At 37.0% G+C, this 17,538-nt stretch overlaps 1 pseudogene; it reads left to right on the forward strand.

The window, feature by feature from the left end:
- Positions 1–4,879: 4,879 nt before the first annotated feature.
- LOC144255089 (cytochrome P450 2C27-like) lies at positions 4,880–13,522 on the forward strand (annotated as a pseudogene).
- The last annotated feature ends 4,016 nt before the right edge of the window (positions 13,523–17,538 follow it).

A 17,538-nucleotide genomic window follows, 5' to 3' on the forward strand; every position in this document is an offset into this window, starting at 1 on the left:
TAAGGTTTTGTTTGTTTGTTTGTTTGTGGTTTTGAGGCTATTGTGAATGGGAGTGTTGTGATTTCTTTCTCAGCAAATTCATTTTTGGCATATTAGAAAGCTATTTTTTTTGTATGTTGATTTTGTAACCTCCTACTTTCCTGAACTTGTTTATTGGTTCTAGAAATTTTTGGATATTCTAAGTATAGTATAGTATCATCTGCAAACAGCAATAATTTGACTTCTTCCTTTCCTATTTTTATCTCTTTTATTTCCTTCTCTTGCCTAATGCTCTGGCTAAAATTTCTAGCATTATATCAAATAGGAATGATGAGAGTGAATATCATTGTTTTGGATTTTAAAGGAAATGATTTCACTTCTTCCACATTACCCTGATGTTGGCTTTGGGGTTTTCATATGTAGACTTTATGATGTTAAAGTAGGTTCTTCCTATTCCTAGTTTCTTCAATGTTTTTATCATGAATTGGTGCTGAATTTTGTCAAAAGCCTTCTCTGCAACTATTGAGATAACTAGGTGATTCTGTACTTAATTCTACTTACGTGATGAATTCTATTTATTGATTTGTATAAGTTAAACCATCCTTGCATCTCATCTATGTTAAAGATTTGGCAATAATCTTCTTAATATGTTGTCAAATATGATTTGCAACATTTTATTGAGGATTTTTTGAATGTAAGTTTATCAGGGCTATTTCATCTGAAGTTTTCTTTCCTTGATGTGCTCTTATCTGGTTTTTGGTATAAATGTTATACCAGCTTCACAGAATGAATTTTGAAGTGTCCCATTCCTTTCTATTTCATGGAATAATTTGAAAAGAAGTGGCATTAGTTCTTCTTTAAAAATTTGGTTTAATTCCGTTGAGAACCTATCAGGTCCTGAGCTTTTCTTTACTGGGAGGTTTTGTATTACTGTTTGTGTCTCCCTACTAGTTATTGGTCTGTTTAGGTTTCTGATGTCCTCTTGATTCAGTGTTGGCAGGTTGAATGTATCTAGAAATGTGTCCATTTCTTCTAGGTTTTCCAATTCATTGGAGTATAAGTTTTCAAAACATTGCCTAATGATCCTCTGGATTTCTGTGATGTTCTGTGGTGATTTCTTCTTTTTCACCACTAATTTTATTAATTTGGATTTTCTCTCTTTTGTTTAGTTTGGCTAATAGCTTATCAATCTTATTTATCATTTCAAAATTCAATTGTTTCACTGATCCTTTGTATTGATTTTTTCATTCTCAATTTTATTGATTTTGGCTCTGATTAATTATTTCCTTCCTTCTACTATTTTTGGAACTGATTCTTCTTTTTCAAGAATGCTGAGATGCATCATTACGTTGTTTATTTGGGATCATTCTGAATTTTTTAGGTAGTTACTCATAAATTTAAACTTCTTTCTTCTTATGACCTTAATAGTGTTCCAGATATTCTGGTATGTTGTACCTCTATCCTCATTTGAGTCTAAGAATTTTTTAATTTCTCCCCTGATTTCTTCTAACACCCATTCATCATTCAAGGTTATTGTTCAATCTCCATGTGTTCATATACTTTCTTCGGGTTTTTTTGGTATTGATTTCTAATTTCATTCCATTATGATCTGGTAAGATGAAAAGAATTATAACAACATTGTTGTACTTGCCAAGAGTTGCTTTGTGGTCTATAATTAAGTATTCTTAATTAAAACATGTACATTTTTAGGTATAATGCAATTACACACTTAATATATTGACTCCAATATAGGGCAAATATACCTTTAATATGCTTTGGGAAAAAATGTTCATGTGACTCACTTTACTTCAGAGATCTTAAACTGAATCCACAATGCTTCTGAAGTATGCCCATAGTAGGAAATCATTTTTAAAAACAATAAAGCATGCACTTTGAGATCGATGTTAACTTGTAAAAGCTCTGAATAAATCAAAAGAATGTCATATTACTAGAAAATTAACGTGTATTATTCAATCACCTTTCCCTCAAACCTGAATTAATGGTTTCATTCTGTCTCATTTACAAATGGTCTTCCAAATGCTCATTCACACAGCTGCATGATTACACTATTCTGGAACTGGATACTTTCAGCAAGGAGAACAAAAAATCATGAAAAGAGACCACTCTTAAAGAAAGCATTATACATGCTAATTACAGCAATCAGCTCAGATCAGCTGTATGCAAATCCTTGAGGTCATTAAGCACTGATATAGGAAAGAACATGAGAATTCAGACTCATAAAACCCTTTTATACACTGAACTATTAATAACTATGTGCAGGATTAGAGAGAATACAGAGAAAGAGAAAGAAATGCTGTCCAGAGAGTTGAAGATTACAGGTAAGAAAAAATTGTACATATTGCTCCAGAAGAAAAACTAAACAAACAAATGAACAGATGTTACTAAAAGCGAGTTTTTCACATTTTGCATTAAAAGAAAATAAGTTTTTCAAACTGCAATCATGTGTAAAGAATGAAGGTGGGAAAGATCTTATTTCTTCCTTTCAATGAAACAAAAAGCAAGTCTGCTTTCTAGAGAGTCTCACCCACTCAGTTTCAAAGTTCTGTTTTCATAAGGGAATGCAGACCATCTTGTTGAATCCTAGCATATTGCCACATGAAGCTGTGAGTTTTCCTATGTTCCCAAATTTGGCCATAATTTAACTCAATTTTTTATTTTAAAGACAAGCTTATTAGGAATGAGAAAAAAAATTTTGATAGATACATCTGCAAAATAAACTGTTATGGTGGTCAGGCTAAAAAACAATTTTTCACTTGATTTCTGCATTCCTTTAGATTTTTTCAAAAGCCTCAAATAATGTGGAGAAAACCTGAAATGTAAGATGACATTCAGAGTCATCATGTACATCCCTTGTCCAAGCAAGCACCATATAGGTCATTATGGAGAGGCAACCAGCACCTTGTTAGGGGTTCCTTCTTGTACCCAGGAGTATATAAGCCCCCAGATAAGATAAGTCAGAAATAGTGAAGAGATAAGAAACAGAGTCAGAATTCTAGTTTTGAAGCAGAGCGCCTGATAGATCAGTCCACAGGGGAACTGTGGCTGAACAATTAGATAATTCCTCCTGTGGTTTATTTAAGAGGTACATCAAATGCAGGGATAAGGTTTCAGGCATGGAGTCTCCTTCCTGATGTCTTGAAGTGAGCAGGTTGATTGGCATCTTGGCAGGTTACACTCATTTCTGAGAAATTATGTGGCTACAGTAGGTCACCCTATCTCCAGTGCTGTGTGGAACCTGGGGCAGAGCTGAATAGGGCTCACATGTGTCTGGTCAGTCTTGGCCAGAGAAAATTTCCACGGGAAGCTTCCAGACACCAGATTCTCCTATTCACTGGCTGTGATGCTGATTTTTGATTCACACATAGCCCAAGGATGGCTCTTGATATCTCCCCACTTGTAATTTTTAAATGCAAATGGGGGGTGCTTACTTCAAGTCACTGGATCCCTGATCTGAGGGCATCACAATCTATTATTATGATATAAAAAGAATTAGTATCAAACATATCATTTCAATAATATATCATGTAGAATGTTTCAACATGTTTCCAGAATGGGAGTCAATTAATTTATAAAGTATTTGATCAGCCAGAGATGCAGGGTCAAAATATTCTAAATATTCTGGGTGCTCTAATGTATCCCCATGAGTTTTAAGCCATTATTATTGTTTTGCCAAAAATCCATTAGGTGATTTCTAATTTCTTTTGAATTTCATTGGGAAGGATGATATTTGGCTTCAGTAACACACATAGTTAGCATGGCATTTAATCCTTTGTTTGAAAAAAATATTTTTCATTATTAATATTTGGAACAATAGCTTTTAGAGTATAAAGCTCATTGTCAATATTTGTAACAATAGTTTTTAGAGTATAATTCACTCTCAATTTCTTTATCAATACTTACCTAATTCTATAGGACTTTGGGAATATTTTGAACCATATTATTAAGAAAATGAGCTTTGGTTACTTTTTTTATAATTTACAGGATATTTATCATTTTCTTATTATTACATTTCCAATAACTAAAACATAAGTGTTAGGGTTCTGTGTTTGGGATTAGAGTCTCTGATGACTTCATGGCTGTGGCATACTTGGTGTCTGGGAAAGTTTCTGTACAAGAATACAGGATGCCTAGCTGCTCTAGCAATGCCCTGCATGAAGAGGCTCTGTGCTAGAGTCTTATCAGCCTTGACCTTGATCTCAGACACACAGCTCCTGGGAAGAAAGACACTCTCTTGTTAGACAACCACAATGCTTCATCAAGCTCTGCTGAGTCTGAACCTAGCTTATGCTTAGGCACTTGTGATGTTAGTTCAGCACTTAAAAGTACTAAAAAGACTTGATTTTCAAAGCCGAACTATCTTATTGTTTGATGAAGTATTACATGTTCAATATTTTTATATAGAAGTCAGAGATACCCTTATTTCCCCCCAAGTCAATCATGCTGAGAATCCAGCATGTTGAGCAGTGTTTTAGATAAAATCCTCTTTTCTTAATCGTAGAGGAACTTTGGAACCACCAGGCATTGTGTGGTTATGTGTTCATTTTATTGCCTGTTTTTAAAATGTCTATTCCTGGGATCTTCCCAGAGTGGCTAAACTATATTGTCATGGATAGAAGTTTGCAAAGGAGAGCCACACTAGACAACAATATATTTTTTTTTCTTACCAGGTTACCAATGCACAATCAGAAGGGATTGGAACTCATCTAGTTGGTTGGTACAGTACTTCATGTTAATAGGACATATTCTGAACTAGCAGGGAACACCACAAAAGTTTTATCATGATTGCAAGGTCACAGCTGTCTCAGTAAAAGGAGAAGGCTTCAATGGATCCAGTTGTGGTCCTGGTGATCAGTCTCTTTCTATCTCTTCTCCTCTTACTATGGAGACAGAGATCTGGGGGCCGGAAACTCTCACCAGGACCCATGCCTCTCCCAATTCTTGGAAATATACTGCAGATCGATGCAAATCCTTAACTAATACAAGTATGTCAATGCTTATGTCTTGTTAATAAATTGACAGTGACTTGTAAAGGGTAAATAAATTAATCCTTAATTTTTGATTAAATATATGCACAAAGAAAAGTATCAAAACATATTGTTGCACAGCAAATACTCTAGGTGAATTTTGACATTTCTATTGCATTTTATAGTTTTCCATTGTTAAAGGTAGTGTAATAAAACAATGCATCAGGGATAAAGGAAACATTTAAGTTTAAATTATGACAGCAATATTAAAATGTCAAAAGTCTGGAGTACCCCTGATCTTTGTTGTTTCATGGTCATTTGCTGTGATTTTCTATGTTCTGCTCATTCTAATATGTTTGTGATGATTTGGGTGAATTTTTATTTGTTTCAGTGTGTCTTTCATTTCCAGGAGTTCTGACTAACTTCTTCTCAATATCTCTATTTCTTTGTGAAATAGTCTTCCAACACCTTAGTTTTCTTTCTTATTTCATTTCTTAGGTCTTCTTTTCATTTATTGAACATTTTAATAATCAGGTTTTAATAATCAAGTTTAATAATCAGAGTCTTGTGGGCATCCTGTATTTGAATTTTCATTTAACTCTTAAGGTTTGTAATTTTTTCTGATATTATTTCAGTGGAAAGATTGTGCATTTCTTTAATTTGTATTTCAGAGCCTTTACCTATCCCCAATGAATCTTAAATTTGGCATCTTGATGTTATCCCAGATTTCTTGAATATTCTGTTCATTGTCTCTTTACATATTTTCTCTATGGTCAATGTTATTTTTTAAGATTATATACTTTGAGGGAAAGAGAGAGAAAAGGAGAATTGCATGGAAATGAAAAGAGACCCTCATGGTTATAAAAAAAAACTACATAAAAGAGGTTGTGAGGGGAATTGGAAGAAAAAACAAGGAGAGAAATGAATTACAGTAGATGGGGATAGAAAGAGAAGATGGGGGAGAGGGATAGTAGAGGATAGGAAAGGAAGCAGAATACAACAGTTACTAGTATGGCATTATGTAAAAATGTGGATGTGTAACCGATGTGATTCTGCAATCTGTATTTGGGGTAAAAATGGGAGTTCATAACTCACTTGAAACTAATGTTTGGAATATTATATGTCAAGAGCTTTGTAAGGTTTTCAACAACCAATAAAAATAAATAAGTAAATAAAATAATAAATAAATAAAGGTAGAAGATTTAAAAAAAAAAGATTATATACTTTGTCGTCAAGGCCTGAAAATCCATCTTCAAAGTGGTAAATCTATTGGTGATACTTTCCACTGAATTTTGGAGGGGCAGGGAGAGAGAGAGAGACAGACTATTAAAAAGGTAATTTACACCAATGCAGAAAGGAGAAATAAATGAAGAAGTAGAAAATGGTGCCAGAGGATGTGTAGGAGGCAAGAGAATCAGATACAAAATACTGCTTTAAAAAAAAAAAAAGATAGGAAGATTGATTCCAGTTAATGCTTTAAACCATTATATGAAATTCATTCAAATAGGTTGAAGGTATCATGTTGACAATTGGATTAACAATTATCATTCAAATTAAAAAGTTCTTTATGTGGGGCTGGGATTGTGGCTCAGTGGTACAATGCTTGCCTAGCACATGCAAGGCCCTGGGTTCGATCCTCAACACCACATAAAAATAAATAAATAAAATAAAGATATTGTGTCCAACTACAACTAAAAAATAAATATTTTTAAAAAGTTCTTTATGTGATCAAAGTTGACATTAGCATTATTTATAACATACCATTTCAAGATAAAGGAAATTCTTGTTGAATCCGGGTTTGCATTTCACTGGGGTTTGGACATTTAGCAGATGTCCATCAGTATTGACTATACATCTCTCCCAAGCTGCAAGGGAATAGGAGCCAATTCCCTAGTTGCTATGAACCTCTTATTAGTAGCTTCTTGTTTGTCAGCTCAGGGGACTGCAGTTCACTGATCAGAGGATGCAGTGTTGTGGTTTGGCCAAGTGTGCTTAGTTCAGGGCTCTGAAATGCCACTGTTTGTTGTGGGTCCTTAAGTATCTATACCCCTCTAATAAGTCCTTTTCACAGTAGTAAAGATCCTGATGACTGTCTGTGAGTGCAGGAAATTAGGTTGTGGATTTTCCACAGAAGGTCTGTGGTAAAGAAGCATTCCCCAGGTTGACACCACTCTCTGAGGTACTGCAAGAAAGAGTCTCCAATAGTTCACCTGGGCTCTAGTTTCCACAGCCCCAGGTTGTGTATTCCAGATGTTGATTTCCTCTGCCTACTAAGTCTGATAGAATATACCACAAGTATCCTGTCACTTGCCAGTTGTGATTATGGTTCAGGCTGTGCACCTCTTTATAAGGCTTGTATCAGTCCCTTTCTGCAGCATAGCCTCTGGCAATTTCCCACTAGGATTCTATGTCACTGGATAGCCAGGCAGCTTCCCTCTAGTTTGGCTCTGCAATTATGGGGACTGTCCCTAATCCTCCCAGGGTGAATCTGCTTTCTTTCTTCAGGGCCAAAGATGCTTCACTGTTGTCTGAGTTAAGCAAGCAAGCAGATGATGCACAGAGCTTAACATCCTTGCCTGGATGCTGAGCAGGGTACACTTTCCTGGCACAGGACCCCACCAGCCTGTTCATTCCCACTGTTCACAGTAAGGGGGATCAATAAATTTTTGGCTAGTAGTGGTACTTCTAGAAGTTGTTTCTGAACAGACTCTTAAGAACTCCCACTGCCAGGGACTTCCCTTTGATTTGATTCACAGCTGTCTGAGTGTGGGAAGATTTAAAGGGGTAACTGGTTGGCCGAGAGCCCCACAAGATGACTGCAGATTCCTGGTTCAGCTTTCTTTTCACAATTTGGTTTTGAAGTTGTTTTTGCTGTTTGAAGTAGCCTTCTATTTCCATTTCACTTTAAATTTTGTCTGTTTTTCCAAAAGTTTTTAAGTGAATGAGCTTAAGATGATGTCTGCTCTCCCCTACTTTCTCTCTCTGTTGCCCCATCCAGCTTCTCATCCATAGATTTGGTTCTGGGTTCGGGAAATTTGAGTTTGTTTTCTACTCTGTTAATCTATCTTCTAGCCTATCCAGGTCTCAGGCTTGTAATATTGAGCCCTAAAGAAAACATTCAGCATTTGGTGTTTTGGGATAGGCTAACTTCACTTAGCATTGTAGTCTCTAACTCCATCCATTTACCTGCAAATGCCATGATATTATTCTCTTTTATTACTGAGTAATATCCATTGTGTGTATGTGTGTGTGTGTGTGTGTGTGTGTGTATATATATATATATATATATATATATGTATATATACCACATTTTCTTTATCCATTCATCTACTATGGGGAGCATGGGAAGATTAGATGAACTCTAGACAGGGCAAAGGGGTGGGAGGGGAAGGGGGGCCATGGGGGTAGGGAAGACAATGGAATGAGATGGACATCATTACCCTAAGTATATGTATGAAGACACAAATGGTATGAATATACTTTGTATACAACCAGAGATATGAAAAATTGTGCTCTATATGAATTATAATGCATTCTGCCTTCATATATAACAAATTAGATTTAAAAAGATATCGCGTTCTAGAGCATTTATTTTTTTCACCCACCTCTCCATTCTGCTCTTCCTTCACTGCCTTCTTCTGTGTTGTGAGGAGACCAGGACTTGTTGCCTAGCTTGCTTTTGCCATCTTCCAGCACCCTCTATGAGTTCTTATTTTTACCTTATCAGCTCAAGTCCTGGAAGAAATTGACCATGTCATTGGCAGACACCACATCCTATGCAAGCAGGACGAGAACCATATGTCCTACACACAGCTGTTTTGTATGAGATACAGAGATACACAGACCTCCTCCCAACCATCCCACCCCATGCAGTGGCCTGTGACATTAAATTCAGAAACCACTATGTACCCAAGGTAAGATTATTTCTCCCACATTGTACTTCAGTGATCTTGAAGTCCCCAACTTTGTAGTATGGACCCAATCCTTGCCAACACGAGATGAGAGAAGTACAAACCTCATCCATGCAGCACCCTGATGGACTCAGTGCTGGGCCAGACTAGGCCATGAGGCTCCCTGACTGTTCCTGACATCCAGCAGGGTGAACTCTCCCCATTTCTTCTGCTCCTTAAAGTTTGTTTTGTCTACTCTCCAAACAAATTTTAGAATCAGTTTGTTAGTTTCCTAAAACTCTCTCCTGGGCTATTGTTCAGCATGTCATTAAATCTACAGACTAATTTTGAAAGAATTGACATGTTAAATATTTTTGTTCATGAATCTGTAGATATAGATAGGTAACTAATATTTCAAATGCTAATATAAATTGTACCATTTAAATAATGCCTTTTCAATTTTGTTTTTCTTGGCATATGGACACATACTTTTTATTTTAATGACTTTATATCTAGAACTCTTAAATGTAGTCATCATGGATAACAACTTGTTTAAATGAATTTGAAATTTTTATGTACATTATCCTGCTATTTAGGTTAGTGTTGTGGGGCAGGATGCTCAGAAAACACACCAAGTCCCAGTTTTGTTCAAATTGAAGTGTCTTTGTTTAGCAGGCTGGCTGGAGACTGTTCCCCACAGGACCCATAACTGTCTCTGCAAGGAACAGCTCTGAGCCTGAGCACTTTAGGATATTTAAAGGCAAAAAACACATCTGGGTTGATGTAGCTGAAGCAAGCAGGTACAGAAGCTGAATTAGGCAGATAGTGAGACAGTGCAATGAGTACATTAGTATTTCTCATGGAACTTTCCAGATTGGCAGAGCAGCAAGCAAGCAGAAGGGAAGCGGGTCAAAATGACCCTAGATCACTACAAGTTAGAGAATGGTTACTAATGTCCAATCAATCTCTGACAAGATACATTGCCAAAGAAAAATGGGAAAGGAAGAGAACAATTTTACATTGTATAAGAATTGCTATTTTGTGTTTCTGAGTATGTTAAGCTAAGTAACTACTAATGGGTACAGAGGTGGGGCTTTCCCATGAGAGAAGCATTTCTTACATGATATGGAGCCTCAGGGTAAATGGAGTCTGTTTGGTCATTGCCCATATAGCCTGACCCATAACAGTTAGCACTTGTTTTATTTATTATTTTCCAAATCTAGTGAAATTAATTCTCTTTATTACATTATTGTACTGGCTGGGATTTCCAGAACAGTTTTGAACAGAAGTGGTGTGTTGAGGGCTGGGGATGTGGCTCAAGTGGTAGCGCTTGCCTGGCATGCGTGCGGCGCGGGTTCGGTCCTCAGCACCACATACAAACAAAGATGTTGTGTCCACCGAAAACTAAAAAATAAATATTAAAAATTCTCTCTCTCTCTCTCTCTCTCTCTCTCTCTCTCTCTCTCTCTCTCAAAAAAAAATAATTTCTTAAAAAAAAAGAAGTGGTGTGTTGAACTTATTTTTTTATGTGTATCTAGTAGGGGGTGAAGTTTAACATGACACTATTATGTGTAATGTTTTATGTACATTTTGGCAGATATTCTTTATTAGATGAGGAATGTTTGCTTTGTCTTGTTTTTGTTTGGTGTTTTCTTAAAATATGTAATTTTGTTTGTCACAGGGTACAATTTTATCAAATGGATTCTCTGCATCTGTTGATCATATATTGTCATATGCTTTGGTCTCCCTTTCTCATACATATTATTAAGTACACACATAGCAGGATTTGATCTTCTACAGGTTATTAAGGACATCTGTGTTTATATTTGTGATAGATTATTTTCCAGGTTTGCTTCTTGAAACTTCTTTGTCATATTTCTGATACCAAAGAAATTTGGGCTCATAAGTGAGGGAGTTCATATTCCCTACTTTTGGACTACTTTTATTGCCTTTCCATCCTCTTTCTCCTCTTTTTGTGGCCTCTTAGTTGTTTATTTGAAATGCCTAATAATATTTGCCCAAGTAAAGTTATTTAAAAATACTGCCATTTCAGGAGGTGTTCATCTTCTTCCAGGAAAGAGGTATTCTCTCCACTTCTAGGTAGTGAGAATGCTTTAACACCTCCAAGCCCAGACTCAGAATTTTTCAAAACATAGTTAAAAATTGACTGCAGCCACCAACCAAACTCTGATGTTCCCCCTCATTCTGCAATCTTAGAACCATTTGAAAAGAAGAGCCCCCCCCCACCCACATTTCTAAAATAGGAGAAACAAATATTGGGAAAATGTAAAATATTCATTTGGTTTTTGCTATATTTTTATTATCCCAGAAAGGTCTTATAAACAATATCCTGGACATTTCAAAAGCCAACAGAGGCCCATTTTAAAGTAGAATCCTATACAAAGATGTATGAAAACTGAAGTGATAGAATATTGAGTAGGGGCAGACACGAGCATCCAAGCTTAATGATAAGGAGAACAAAAGGTGTGGTTTACAGGTACTCACTGCATCAAAAGCTATTGGGGGCACTTTAGCAAGGTTGTAGCCACTGGCATTAAACTCATGCATTTTATTACTTGGTTGCCTACCTGGAAATACACTGCTCTTCTTTGAACAAGGGTTTCTTATTATAGATCATAATGTTTGGATTAAGTAAATTTCAACATTTCCCCTAGCTCCATGACTTCTTTACAACTTGGTTTATCCACATCTGTTTATTGCAGGGCACAACCATAATAACATCACTGACATCTGTGCTGCATGATAGCAAAGAATTCCCCAACCCTGAGAAGTTTGACCCTGGCCATTTCCTGGATAAGGGTGGCAAATTCAAAAAAGTAAGTACTTCATACCTTTTTCAACGGGTAATAGAAATTTATTTCCATTGGTACTTCGGGGGTCAAGACATCTTCATGGGATCAGTTAAAGTTGCACAGTGCTTATTTAGTGGCTGGTAGAAATGATCTTTATACACAATCAGAGCAACACTCCCAGTGCCCATGCACTGTGCAAGACCATGCTACAAAATTGTTCCTGGGTCTGATTACTAGGGCTTAGGGAAAATTGACCTAGTTCTTCCAAAGTAAGAAAGTTACAGAGAGGGAAGATTGAGTCATGCCACAGAATACAACACTGCCCTCCCAGAACTCTTCTTAGAAGATTAGATTCATCTACACTGTCCTCATCTGCCCTGTGAAATGTATCTAACCCCACAGCTTTGTTGAGTGTCTTCTATGTAGTGCCTCTGCTGAGCTCTGGACATTGTAAGTATCCACAGCACACAATGGACCACCAAAGAGTCCCACACCCCAGTTAGCCAAGCAGATGAATAAACAGATTGTTGTAATCCAATATGACTAATACTGTGGGAGAGAGAAGAAAGGATTGACTTTTCATGATGGCAGAGGGAGAAAATGTCTCCTGCCTGTTCTCTCATTCCAAATGGTGAAGCATAAAATGGATTGAGTGACATTCAAATAGAAGAAAGGACATTTGAGCTGCCTCATAAGAGGCAAAGAAACAGGACTGAAGACAGGTAGGCATTTTAACAAAGACAATGAACCATAGGAACAGAATATTTGCACTTAGTCAAAAATTCCAGAGCCTCTGACTGGTAGATGAGGGTCAGAAAACCTTGGGAGTGGGGCACATTAATCTTTAAGGACACTGAAGCACCTTGATCTTCCTACATCTAGATCCTCCTTAGGATATGGGGCCTTCTACACCTAAAGTGTGTGCTGAGTCTCTGGCATACAATTGCCTAAATTTATTCTTTGACTATTTAGACTTGCTTTTAAATAAGGCACTATAGATACTAATATGACAAAATTTAAGCTCTGCCATAATGGAACTCATGTTTTAGCAGACTAGAAAAATAAAGAACAATGATTCAAATAATCTGTGCTTCATTGATGATTGAAGCCAAAGAGAATGAGAATCTATAGCCTGGAAGAATCACAAAGAGTATAACAGAAAAATGACATTGGATCTAGGATCTGAGAGAAGTATGAAATGCATCCTAGTCAAAAGGAACAGCACATGATAAAGCTTGAAACTGCATTGTATGTTTAAAGCTGATGGAACTAAACAGATCTGATGAATGGAAGGAAAGATCATGGCACATCTGACTGGGAACAGGGAATGCAAGTAATGAACGTTTGTTTCTGGGAGAAGATTGATGGAAAGATGAAGTGTCAAAACAATGATTTTAATGTGAACATGGTTAATAAAGTTCTTGGAAGAAAGCTGGTTCTCAATAAATATTGGTTGAATGAAAAGTGCTGGAAAAATATTAGGTGGGTATCCAAGGTGTTCATCCTTTGGTCTGTCTAATCATCCAGCCTTTTGATTTACTACCCATCTGCAGTCATTCATCCAAACATTCATCATATAGTTACTCGACATTCTTCTTGTTCTACTTAGAAATATACTGTTCAAGGAGTATTTTCCTTCTCTCTCTCTCTTTCTCTCTCTAGGTTATTTTCATGAAAATGGAGGTGTGCAGGAGAAGGTCTGGCCCGCATAGAGCTGTTTTTATTCCTGACCACCATTTTACAAAACTTTCACCTGAAATCTCTGATTGACCCAAAGGATCTTGATACCACCCCAGTTGTGAATGAATGTATTTCTGTGCCTCCCTCATACCAGGTCTGCTTTGTTCCTGTCTGAAGAAGAGCAGTGGGTCTATCATTCTGCTGTGGTGTCACCACTAACCCACCCACTCCTCTATCAGGCATGCCTTCTCTGACCTCTACTCATCATACATTTATTTGAAGTCCAGTAAACATCCAACCCCCATTGGACAAACTGCCATTTTCAAAAAAAAAATAAATGCTTCCTCTTCATATAATGTAATATTTGCATTAGACACTGTTTATTTTAATTTGCTTGTGAGTTATCACTGTGATTTCTCTATTAAAGCAAGGTAAATCTGGGAGAAATTACATGAAGTGAAATAAGTCAGGCACAGCAAGATAAAAACCACATGATTTCATTTTTATATGTAATTTTTTTTAAAGCATTTTACTTTTTAGGTGTAGATGGACACAACACAATGCCTTTATTTTATTTTTTTTAACGTGGTGCTGAGTGTCGAGCCTGGGTCCCGCCCGTGCTAGGTGAGCACTCCACTGCTGAGCCACAATCCCAGCCCCTATATGTAATATTAAAAAGTCAAACTTTTAGAGTAATGATAAGCAATGGATACCAGAACTCGGGAAGGGATGACAGTGAAAGTGGATGGGGAAAGAGAAGCCAGTTAAAGGTACAAAGATTGGGGTAGACAAGAGAAGTGAGTTCTAATAATCAAATAAAGAACACAGTGATTACATGTAACAATTATGGGCTGCATATTTTAACATTACTAAAAGAAGAGGTATTAAATGTCCTCCCCACAAAGAAAGGTCAAGTATTTGAGAAAATGGCCACATTAATTTGCCTGATTTAATCCTCCTTCCATGTATACATGTATCACAATTATCCCATAAATATGTATGGGAACTACATGTCAACTAAAAAACATAAGAAATAGAGGAAAATTAAAAGTGTAGATGAAAATTACATTGTATTCTTTTTTAATCCTCTTAATTGGTAAATGAAAATATATTAATTAATTGTTTATAAAAGTGTAGAACAACAGGCAGCCTTAAGTCCTGATGGAAGGTCAATTTCTCAATGCTGCCAACTCTAAAATTTATAATCTTCCCTTCACCAGCACCTTCCCATCATTTAACTTCTGATTCCTCTCACCCTGCTTTTGGCACTCTGCTCCTTTTCTTTCTTGCTTTCTTTTTTTCTTTTTTATTTTTTTTAATTTACTTACTAGTCATCATTACTACCCTAACAAATTTCCACAAATATAACAACTAACTCAATACAAATTAGAAATCTTATACTTTTGGGGTTCAAAGATCTAATGTTATCTCCCCTGGGATAAGAAGATTCTGTCAGCTGGGATGGTTCCTTTTGGAGACTCCAAGGCAAAATCCATTTTTTTTATCTTATTCAACTTTCAGAGGCTGCCAGGATCCCCTTTTTCATGTCAATCCAACCTCAGTCATCATATCTGCTCCTTCCTCATATCCTGTTATCTTTCTTTTATAAAGATCTTGGGATTATATTTATTAGATCCAGCTGGATCATTCAGTAGAATCTGTCCATCTCATGATCCTTTTTAATCCTCTTAATTGGTAAATAATCACATCTGCAATGTCAGTTTTATCTTATTGTGGGAGGCCATCCTCCCACGTGATTGGAGTTACCTCCCTGGCTGGGTGAGAGGCGCTTAAACACAGCTGTGTCTGAGCCTTCCCCACCCTTTCCCAGGTCCGAGGGCTTGTCTGTGCAGAGGCCTGCCTGGCCACTGACCTGAAGACCCAATCGTCATCCTTGACTTGGGATGCTGCCCTCCTTAACCTTCATTGGATGGGATTTTCCCTGGAATTTTTTGTTCCCCAATAAAAGCCCACTCCCTGGCATGCTCTCCCTCTCTCGCTAGTCTCTTCTGTAAACCTCGCCACTCCATTAGGTGGTTGGAGGTGGGAGCTAGGAGAAGCCATCTCAGAGCTGGTATTAAAGGTAATGAGAGTCTGTCTCTTAAATTTAAAACTCACTAGCAATTTCTTATGAACTGAACCTTCTTTCATGAAGCCCGAGCTGTATGCTTGGCAGATCTTATACAGTTAAAAAAAAATTCATGGGTTTCAAGAATCATATATTCAGCCTATGACATTATTATTATATCCAATTACTATCCAAATGACTGAGACAAGGCTTTGTTAAGTATCTTATTCAAAATCACATAGGCAAAGACCGGAGGTGAGCCCGAACCAACTGGCTAGAAAATATAGATTTCTAATCAATTGCTTTTAACTTTTATTGGGCTCTTTATCTTAAAGGGTTATTGGAAGACAATTGATATACATTTAATCTTTGTTAATGTTAAATAAAGAAAAAAGATATTTCCAGATTTCAAAAGGAAAAAAAAAAAGCACGTTTCATATGAAGGATCAAGATTCAGGAGGAAATACAACTTTCCAAAAGGTGTACAGCACACTAGAATTCACTAAAGATAAGGCTTAAGGACTATAAGAAAAACTAATTACAACCCAGAAACCTATGTCCAGACAACTCTTAGCTAAATAATGACATATCATAAAATTGATTTCCTGTTTTTCAGAGATAACCAAAATGATGATAGATAGATAATAGAAAGGTACTTATTACAGGAACTGTCTCTTTCAAATGACTATGGAAACTGAGAAGTCCCACAGTAGAACATATGCAGTCTGGAGAACCAAGGGTACAGGTGCTGTAACTCAGTCCAAGTCCAAAGACATGAGCACTGACAGAGCTGATGGAGTGATATTCCATCTGAGGTCAAACACCTATGAAATTGAGGATAACTGATGCAAGTCTAAAAATCCATGTCTGGAAGACCTGGAGTTCTATTGTCCAAGGGCAGGAGAAGGTGTTCCTGCTCGAGATGAGAAGGTCAACAGGAATTTGCCTTTCCTCTGCTTTTCTGTTGTCTCCAAACCCTCAGCCTATGGGATGGTGCCCATGCATGTTGGTCGAGGGGAAATCGTCCTTATTAAGTTCACTGATTCAAATGGCCCTTCCTTCTGAAAACACCCTCACAGACATACCCAGAAATCGTGCCTTACCAGGTACCTGGGTTTCCCTTAATCCAGCCAAGAGGACACCCAGAATTAACCATGACATCTCCCATGCACCTTTTTTTGGGCGGTTGGGGGTATGTGTTCTGCCCAAAAGAGCAAATTAAGACAAAAGAGAAGCTGAATACACACAAAGGAAGTCCAAGAAGAAGACCAAGGGAAAACCTCAGACAAACTAAAAGGTTGGGCTCATAAGAGGAGAGCTGAGCTCCAGGCCTCTAGACCTATATGAGCCCTCAGAAGCTTGGAGAGCGTTCTATTATTATTTTTAAGTCACATGATTTTTTATGCTTTCATAATGCATTAATATTGGGGTTCATTTTGACATAATCATGCATCGAATGTAATTTGCTCCACTTCAGTTCCCAAGTACTTCCCCTTTCCCTCCCATTCCCCCTCCCCAGTTCCCCTTCTTCTACTCTATGGGTCTTCCTCCTATTAATTCATAGTTTTTTTCTTAATTAGTGCTTTGTAGATATACAGAAATGTGAAATTCACTATGACATAGTCATATATTTACAGGACATAATTTGCTCAATTTCATTCAGTTCTTCTCTTTTCCCATCCCTCCTCCTCTTTCCCCCCTCAATTCCCTTCCTCTGCTCCACTGCTCTCCAAAAGATAAAACTGGTAGATGATGCATCAGTAGACTATGTAATGGATTTGATTGTGTCACTGTTGATTTTCACAATTCAGAGGGTTTAGAGTTGAATTGATGATAATTATCTAGACTCTTCTAGTGAAATAAAGAAATGAAAGAAAAGGTCTTTCCTACATCTAGGGAAAATTATTTCTTAAGTTGTAAAAGAAAAAGAAGAGAAATCACCAAAACATCAGAGCAGGAATCAGGGGAAGAAAATATTAATTATAACTTAAAGGGACCGCAAATTCCAAGGAAGTTTTTTTAAATGAGCTTAATCCTCCCTCCCTCTCTTCCCCTCCCCCTCCCTCACTCCCTCTCATACAGACATGCCTACTACCTCAACTCAACCTCTCACACATCTACAT

The sequence above is a fragment of the Urocitellus parryii genome, chromosome 5 (genome assembly GCF_045843805.1).
Source record: "Urocitellus parryii isolate mUroPar1 chromosome 5, mUroPar1.hap1, whole genome shotgun sequence".
Taxonomy (NCBI): Eukaryota; Metazoa; Chordata; class Mammalia; order Rodentia; family Sciuridae; genus Urocitellus; species Urocitellus parryii.